Below are 9,551 nucleotides of genomic sequence, written 5' to 3'. Positions count from 1 at the left end.
ATTGAAGCATTTAAAAAATTTATAGCCATTAAATGCTCCAATTCAAATACTTATGATTTAATCCAAAGACCTGAAATGACCTAGGGAAAATATGCACCAATTTTTGTCACAGGTTTTCACCAGTTTCTAAAATGATGGACTTTTCCTGAAGTCAGTTTGGGTTTATTGGAAGTGATTTTATTTGAGCCTATTTGAATTCATTTGGTGCTAGGGTTTGGTCAGTCACCATTTCAAATTCCTGAGAAATTTAAACATGATGCAATGACAAGCAAGGACAAAGCTAGGGCTATGACAACTCACCCCCACTAAACAAGAATCTCGTCCCGAGATTCAAGACGTCGAGTAAGAAGACAGAGGGGACACAAAGCTAACACGACCTTCACGATCTGACTGTCCTCCTCGAAGATGTTGATTTATTGCTTCAAATTAATCTTGACATCTTTGCTTTCAAGATCTTCATCCAACACGATGATGATAGGAAGAAACTCTACAGAAAACGATCTTCTCAAAGATCGGGTAACTCAAGATCAACTCATGGAGCGAGATGTTGAAACATCTCTTCAGCTAAGACACAAAACACACATCGAGAGGAAGGGAAGAAACAATTGACGAAGGTTTAATTTGGTAGGCAACAATTCCACGCTGGAGTAGGATGGTGCATGGTTTCAAAGTAGCGAGGAGATTGATTGCCATGATTCCACAACGGGCACCTTGGGGGAGGTGACTCGTAGAATTATTACCTTAGGTGGCAAAAGAATTACTTTTGATCCATAGATCATTGAAACTCTTCATACCAGCCTGAGGCAAATCATAATTGATCGTTTGAAAGAATTCGAGAGGATGGCATACTCAGTTTGGAAAGGAAACTATGGTTATAGAACAACTCAGCAAATGGAAGGCACATTCCATTTGATACCAAGGATATAACCTAGTGCCTGAGCGTTCTTTCAAGAACTTGAGCATTTCCATATTCATCAAGGTTTTACCAAAATCTATGCCAAGATCCTGGTGACATCTCGTACTACCATGATGAATAACGATGAAGGATGCAGGTGTAGAGGAGGACAACACTTTCTCAGATTTTACCTTGACGATGCCAAGGAAACAAAATCTGGATGATCGACCGAGAGACATTTAGCACTCAGCTTCTAATGTTCTCCTTGATGTACTAGCATAACCCAATTGTAGGTAGTTTGGTATCTATAACATCAAGTAAAAGGTCGGACTTCGGGAACACAAAGAATCCTCAAGGAATCAACTTATAGAAGAAGTCATACGAAATCCTCATGGAGAGGATGGTCAAAATGCTCAATCAAGATACTACAATAATAGATCTTCCAACTAGGTGTGTCAGCCAACATCAACTTTGTCGGGACCTACATCATAGATCTTGGAAAAGTTCCAACCATCATATCTGCCTGAGATTCAGATCTGGTTGGTAACGGAATATTTCAGACAGCATGTCTGGAAAAGAAAGTTTGCAACACAATTCGACGAGATGATGTTGCAAGATTCTCGGGAATGAACTACGATAGCAAGCTCCAAAATATGAGCTGGTTCTACTACATACATGGGAGCATGTTGTCCAAGACAAGAATGACCACATAGTAGTCTTATAATAAAACACTATCGAGTTTAGGTTAGGATCCATCATCAACGATTTCGATGTCTTTATGCGCGTTAGGCTTCTTTTCCTTGAACAAGTCAATCAGTGGCTTGGTGTGCTAGGGAATACATATGGAGTGGAGGTAATTAATCTACCAAACCATAGAATACATTTGCACATGCATAACTGACTTGGGATGGTACCAGAGGAAACAAAACAAACCATTCTCAAATTCATGGCGGCAGCTTACACCTAATGTACGTGAACTTGGAGAAAGTCACTTCTTTCACCAAAACAAATACCTCATGGGCGGAACACGAAGGAAATGCTTACAAAGTTTCCAACACTAGCTCAATGTTCAACAAGAATCATGGAGGAGACAAGATGCTGCTAACGGGATCAACAACAACTCATCAGAATTTCCATATCACTAGAATTCCACCGTTATGTGAACAATGTGATAGTATTGGTCAGACCCAAAAGATATAATGGTGTATGCTCGAGGGATCGACCAAGAGTAAGACAACACTACAAACATCGTTGGTTCTAATCTGATTTGGCGATAGCCCACACTCAAATTAGAGTTTGGATAAAACAATAGCTCCAGCAATTGGTCACGGAGATCAATCGATGAAGATATCATCTTTCTTCAACACGCATATACAAAGAGATATCCCTTTGGAAAGAACTAAGTCGGATATAGCCTTTATCTTCCAACTCTCCAAGTTGTTGTTTAGCTTAACCAACTAGCTCAGGGTATCCAACACAGAATCTTGGAGAAGGGGTGGTTTATAAGAAAACCAACTTGATCACGAGCTCAACATAACGGTCAGGGGGCAACCTGGTGATACTTCCGAGAAGATATTCGGAAAATCACGAACCACCAATATGTTATTAAGCTCGAGAACAGTCTTGCTCTTCAGGAAAGACGATGTGATCAAAAGTGCAAGGGTTTGACAAAATCCTAACTCATCGATCGAAGAGTGCACCACAAATAAGGACTAGGTCGCACGATCATTCTTAGGATGATGATCTAATAACCAACACACCAAGAATGGGATTATCGTCCATTAACTACCAATCAATATGGTTGCTAGGAGTATTGATTTCACACATCACAGTTCACTTGTCGGCATTCCGGTTACAACAGCACGGGACCGAGGAATGAATAATGATGGCGAGAAGTATCACTCCATCAAGAATTCATAAGAGGTGGTGCAATTCTCATGACATTCTTGACATAAATATGGTAACACTACAAGGTAGAACAGAGCAAAAGCTGGGTTGGCATTTTGATCTGCAGAATACAATTGCTTTGACCCAATCATAGAAATGGATGAGGTACTGGAGTTTGTTTCTCCTGGACTCCTAGACATTCCAAAATAGAATGGCTTGACAGACCACAATAATATGAGGTATTGATGAGCATGAATGCATGGTATGCTCTTGATTATCAAATGATAAACGGAGATCATGATACAACTAAAGAGAGGGACAACTCAAAGGAACGTCTGATTTTCCGAGTTGTGGATGCATAGATTAGTATGCCGAGCAAAGCTCAACATTTCTTCCGGATAACCCATGCAGAAAGGTAGAACCGGTAGATTCACAATGTAGAATGAAGAACTCATCAAGAGCACTCTTATTGTGATCTTTTGGTTCAACGGAACTCCCGCCAAGGATGGTTCGTGGTATTTGGAAGAATGGTATACCACGGACCTCGAAGACTATCACAAAGGTTACTAATATCCTAAAGGTACGAGCAACACTATCAACACGAGGTAAGTAGAGTGAATCTTGGGTTCAAGAACCCAGGAATAGAATGCCTACTAACTAAATGGCATCACGGGATGCTTTCCAGAATGGTGGCCAGAATCATCACGCTGGGAACACAAAACATGGCTAGATTACCTGGTGATCCTCTAAGACACCTAGGGTCATAATACTAGCTCCAACATATATGTCGAGGCAACAGAGTACCTCAACTCACCGATTAGCGTGCTTAAACTAGCCCAAAAGGACATCGGGAACTGGGAGGAAGGATTTGCAAATGCATCAAATTATTTAGAAACCTGGGATGACTCAGACAGCATAACAGCTGTAAATGCTCAAAAGATTTGAGACATCCTGCAAAAATGGTGGAATAACCACTCAATAACATCATATCGAGGTGCTGAGATCAACTGTCAACACACAAAAGTAGAGGAAACTGAACTGGGCTTAAATCCATTAAACCTATAAGTCTCTAACATAGTAACTCGTCATCCAGATAGATAGATGAGAAGGCCTAGTTCTTAATCCCCGTAGAAAAGAAGAGGATGACTCAGATCAGAAGGGCATAAGGTAAAGGAGTAAAAAGAGCCTTACGTTCCATTCCACAAGCAATTCCCTTACATAACTAAAGCATTTCTAGACTCAACTTTGACCAGATTGGCTTGGTAATCCTACAGGCAGTCAGGCTCTGATACCAAAGCTGTCAGGACCACGATTCTAAGTCACACCGATCTAGCCTATAACACCTCATATCACTTTGCGGCCTCAGGCACGGTATTCCCACGGGTGTCGCCTTACCATGGCCCGGGACCATTTGCTCCTTTTGGCTCATGTATATGATAGTGTCGCTAGCATCCATATGACAGAGAACCCGGGGCGACATGACTAGTCGTGAACCCAAAGTGGCACTAACTTACGGGGACAGGCATACATGAATCAACATCGAGCATGTCGGTCAGCAGCGTGTGAATCTGGGCTGTAGCACTGGGCTAACAGGACTTCGGATGTCACCGCATGACATTTCCCCAAAGGGACAGACACAGGGACAAAGGGAATCACATGCCGGCCAATCAAGTGCTCCGGAGCAGTAGTGCTGGGCTAGCAGGACTCCGGTGAACCAGGCTATAGCGGACTACTATGGCTCATGGAAGCACAGGACTACATTTCCCCATAAGAGAGGCTACCGAGGATAAACAACTAGGTTGTCGGATCCCACACATAGCAAGCATTTCAATCATACACACAATATGCTCCATATGTGTAAATACAACATGGCATCACAACATAACTCTACGACTCAAGTATTTATTCATTAGGCTCTAAGGAGCGAGATATTATAAACATGGGTCTCATGACCCAACATTCAGAGCATACAAGTCTGAGTATAGACAACTAAAAATGAAGAAGGCTGAGGCCCCTGACTATCTACCAGACCCTCCCAAGGGTACAAGATCGTAGCTGAGGTAACAAGCTAAACATCAAAGTCCACGTGGAACTACTAGTGAGACTGACGTCTCTCTGCAAAACATAAAATAAGCAAACGTGAGTACAAATGTACCCAGCAAGACTTACATCAGAACTATCTACATATGCATCGGTAACAATAAAGGGGGGTGGTGGAGTTTAACTGCAGCAAGCCAGCTTTGACTCGGTGGCTATCTTAAACTACGACTGCGAGTAACTCTTTTGAGGTGGCGCACACGAGTCCACATATTGACCATATCAATACACCACTATGGATCCGCTCCCGTCTCCCTACGAGAACGCCATCCATAGCACTCACGCTTATCTTGCGCATTTTAGAGTATCCACTTTCACTTGTCTATGGACTATGCAAGGGGTCCAAGTTTCCATATCCGAGGAATCCGGCTATTCGAATAGATAATGATAACCCTGTAGGGGTGTACTTCTTCACACACGCTCTCGCCACTTACCACCATGTATACGTCGTGTACCTCGGCAACCTTCAAGCGGAAGCCTGGCGAGGGAGTCAGCCATGACTTGACTAACCACACAAGTCTCTCGTCCAGGTTTATCGCCTATCCGGGTTCCATCCGCAAGGAGATTCGGCCGGGGTGTCGCTCACGGCCCCAAACGATGTGTGCAGGGTTCCCAAGCCCACCATAGGGTGCCACTTGGTACACCGTGCCACTATGCCTAGTCTGTCCCAAGCCCACCTGTACCGGGTGCCACTTGGTAGACTACTAACACTACCTACAAACACCAGAAACTAGTTGCAACTCCTGGACAGAGATCGAGTTGATTAATAAGCCAAGAGGGGCCGAGTTACCGGAACCCAATGTGTGGTAGTAACTATTCATGGATCACAAACATAGAACTCAGTTCCTGAGAACGGCTGCAATGAGACAACCCACCATGTACTCCTACATGGCCTCTCACCGCTACCTTTACCAAATCGTGTTCACACACTTAGCTCTAAACGGTAGGACATGTTCACCATGTTCCAATTCATTCTCGATGAATCAGACCTGACTCAACTCTAAGCAGTAGCAGGCATGACAACAAGCATGAATGAGTAGGCACATCAGGGCTCAAACAATTCCTACTCATGCTAGTGGGTTTCATCTATTTACTATGCCAATGACAGGTCATGCAGAGGACAGGGGTTCAGCTACCGCAGCATGTAACAGTTGAAACGTTGTTGTCCTAATGCGGTAAAAGAGAGCAGGAGCGAGAGAGTGGGATTGTATCGGAATGACCAAGGGGGTTTTGCTTGCCTGGCACTTCTGAAGATAATATAACTCTTCATCGGTGTCATCGATCACGTCGTCGGAAACATCGTCTACTAAGAGGGAACAACCACCGACAAACACAAAAGGAACCACAATCAATGCAATGCACATTCATATGAATGATATGTCATATTAAAGTACTGAATTGACCTAGTGTAATAGTTAGTCATATTCATTGAAGTGGAATTCAAACCTATAGCAAATTCCAACTCCAAAACTAATTACCATTTATTCCATAATCATGAATTGTCCTATTCAGTGAGGTTAACTTGTTCGAAAATGCATGGAAATTCCATATTCAGATTCTTTGGATTTTTCTGATCATTTTTCATATATAAATTATTTCATTTGGAGTTACGGTTCAATTTCTATGATTTTTAGAAGTTTTAACTATTTTCTGGAATTTCTAAATCATTTCTGAATAAGAAAAACCAGAAAAGCATTTACTACGTCAGCATGACATCGGTGTGATGTCAGCAAGTTAACACGGCGCGGTCCAGGTCAAACATGACAAGTGGGACCCGCACGCCAGTGTAATAGGGCAGGGACAGAGGCTGACCAGTGGGTCCGGGTCAACGTACACGTCAGCACAGTCAAAGGTAACAAGTGGGCCCGCTGTAATTAGATTAACCTTAATCTATTATTGTTAGTCGATTAGTTAGGCAGTGGGGCCTGGCTGTCAATTACTTAGGTGGTAGTTAGTGGGGTAATTAGCCCCTAACAGTCAGGTTAGGTCGGCGGTTAGTCGCCGGCGATGTCCAGAGACGGCGGCGTTGCTCGGGCTTTGCCCTCCGGCGACCAAATGGGCGGCGGAGGGGCTCTACGTGCAGCTGCGACTCGTCCACGTCCAACGGTGCGGTTAGCTCAAGTCGGGGTGAACCAGAATGACGGCGGGGAGCACATCCGCGGCAGCGCCCGCATGGGGTTGGTCGGGGCGGCGTTGTGGTGTGCGGGAAGAAGAGTTGGTGGAAGCTACGGGCTCCTGCAGAGGCGGGGATAACGATGACGCGTGCGGGGGCGGCTGGTTCGGGCTCTGGCCACGGCTGCGCCATGGCCGGTGGCATGGAGCTCTCAGCTCCGGTGGCTAGGCGGGTAGAGGATGGGATTGACCGCGGGGAAAACGCTCGGGGGCTCACAGCGGTGCCGTAGGGATGGCCAGCGTGCTCGGGGAGGCCCTGTGGACGACGAATCGGCGGCGATGATCTCCGGTGCCCGACGGTGAACACGACAAGGCCGGCAACATTTTTGGGGCTTCCGGCATCGGGAGGCTCGGTGAGGAGGAGGAGAGGAACGAGGCGGAGCTCGTGGGCAGCTCCAGGGGGCGTGGGAGAGGTGGTGGCCATGGCTATGGCGAGTGGCGGTGGCGAACACACTCGGTGGTGCTGCCCCTGGTGGCACTCGGGGCTGGCTCTAGAAGCGGCGGAAGCAGGAGGTGGCTCGGGCGCGTGCCGGCACGCGGTGGCCACGCGCCTCTGTCCTTCTGTCAAAGGAGGAAGAAGACCGGGGAGCCCCTGGTGGGCTGGGCCAGACCAGGAGCTGGGCCGGCTCTGCTGCAGGAGAGAAGCCCAGGTGAGTCCTTCTCTCTCTCTCTTATTAATTGTTTCTATTTTCTATTTTGCTTTTCTGTTTTTGGTTTAGTAATAATACTAAACCATTTTTAAAACTCCTGAGAAAATTTGTGGGCACTTTTAAAATGTTTACTAACAGCCCTCAAATGTTTTCAGAATTATTGAAGCATTTTAAAAATTTATAGGCATTAAATTCTCCAATTCAAATACTTATGATTTAATCCAAAAACCTGAAATGACCTAAGGAAAATATGCTCCAATTTTTGTCAAAGGTTTTCACCAGTTTAAAAAATGATGGACTTTTCCTTAAGTCACTTTGGGTTTATTGGAAGTGATTTTATTTGAGCCTATTTGAATTCATTTGGTGCTAGGGTTTGGTCAGTCCCCATTTCAAATTTCTTCGCGTTTCAAATGCCAAAACACATAATGTGACACTCCAAAATTTTTATTTGGTTTTTCAGCAAAAACTTTGTTGGTTTTTGAAAAGAGGCCATTTAAATTTTTTTCCAGGAAACCTTCCTCTTAAAATCTTCTTTGGCAAGGATTTTTATTTTTGTATCTCCTTCAAAATATGGTGTTTGATCATTTAAAATTCTTTCTCTGATGGTTCCCTTCTCAAAGTATATTTTTGGAAATTATTCTTTTTCTTATAAAAAGAACTCTATGAATTTTGAGGTTTTTCTTATCTTGAAAACCACCCATGGTTTTATCATGTCTCCTATAGTAAATCTTCTCAAAATCCCTCCCTCCACCTTTGAACAATCTAAATTCTCTGTCTCAACAAGTCCGAACAAGTTTTGGATTTTATTTCAATTACTTTATCTCTCAAATCATTTCTGCCAATTATTTTGAGCCTGAGTGATTTTCAAAGCAAGTACCCTAATGCCTTTGGTCCTTGAGCCCAAACCAACTCCCCTGGATAGTCCTTAGTACCCACAACCTAGAACCATCTTGATCCACTCTTCTTCTTTTCAAATTTTTCAAATTTCACTCACTGCAAGTTTGGACCATATTTGCCAAATTTGGTGAAATTCATATCTACACTTCTCGAAAAATTCCACAAAAATTCAGGCAGCCTCCTGGTGCAATGAGAGGCCACCCCACCAAGTTTTAGCTCAAGGAAAAATCCCTACATGCCTAGATCATTCTGTCGAACACCTTGCATGCACTGTTTCTGTTCATCTTTAGTTAAGATCAGAGTTTCAGTGTCGATCTTCGTGAGGAATTCAGTCACATGCTCACAGTGCACTTGGCATGTTGCTCACGGCCTAGCTTGCTTGTCCGGAGCCGCACACGTGCGCTTGGCACGTTCCTGGCGTCGGTGGCACCCTGGCCCGCCTGCGCCGGCGTGTATTGCGGCGGCCGAACCACCGTAGCGGCCGACAGGGAGCAGAACGGCGGCATAACGCCGTTCGGCACCGCCCAAACCCCCTGGTGGCTTTGCGTGGCCATTTCCTCGCCAGCGCACGCATGCAGCACCGTCGCCGTGGCGCGACATGCACAGAGCGCGCTCCCTGCCGCCGACGGGCCCGCGTCGCCCCGTTCCGTCGAGCTCCCCCTAAGCAACCAAATCCCGCTGCGGTTAGCACCTAAATGGAACCAGGGAACATCCACGATGACGCTCAACCTCTGAACCTTCCCGACCAAGCACTGCACCGCCGTAATCCATCGCCGGAGAACTCCGTTCACGGCCACCGCCTCGGATCGCCTATAAAAGGGGACCCCAAGCTCACCCTCGAGCACGCACCACCACTGCACCTCACCAACGCCCCGCAAGGCCACTAGGAGGACCTCGAGGAGGTCTCCTCCCCCGACTCCGGCCGCCCCGTTCCGCCTCGGCCTCCGTCTCGA

This window comes from Triticum aestivum, chromosome 7A (assembly GCF_018294505.1).
Source record: "Triticum aestivum cultivar Chinese Spring chromosome 7A, IWGSC CS RefSeq v2.1, whole genome shotgun sequence".
NCBI classification, from domain to species: Eukaryota; Viridiplantae; Streptophyta; class Magnoliopsida; order Poales; family Poaceae; genus Triticum; species Triticum aestivum.
This window is presented reverse-complemented; position numbering follows the sequence as displayed.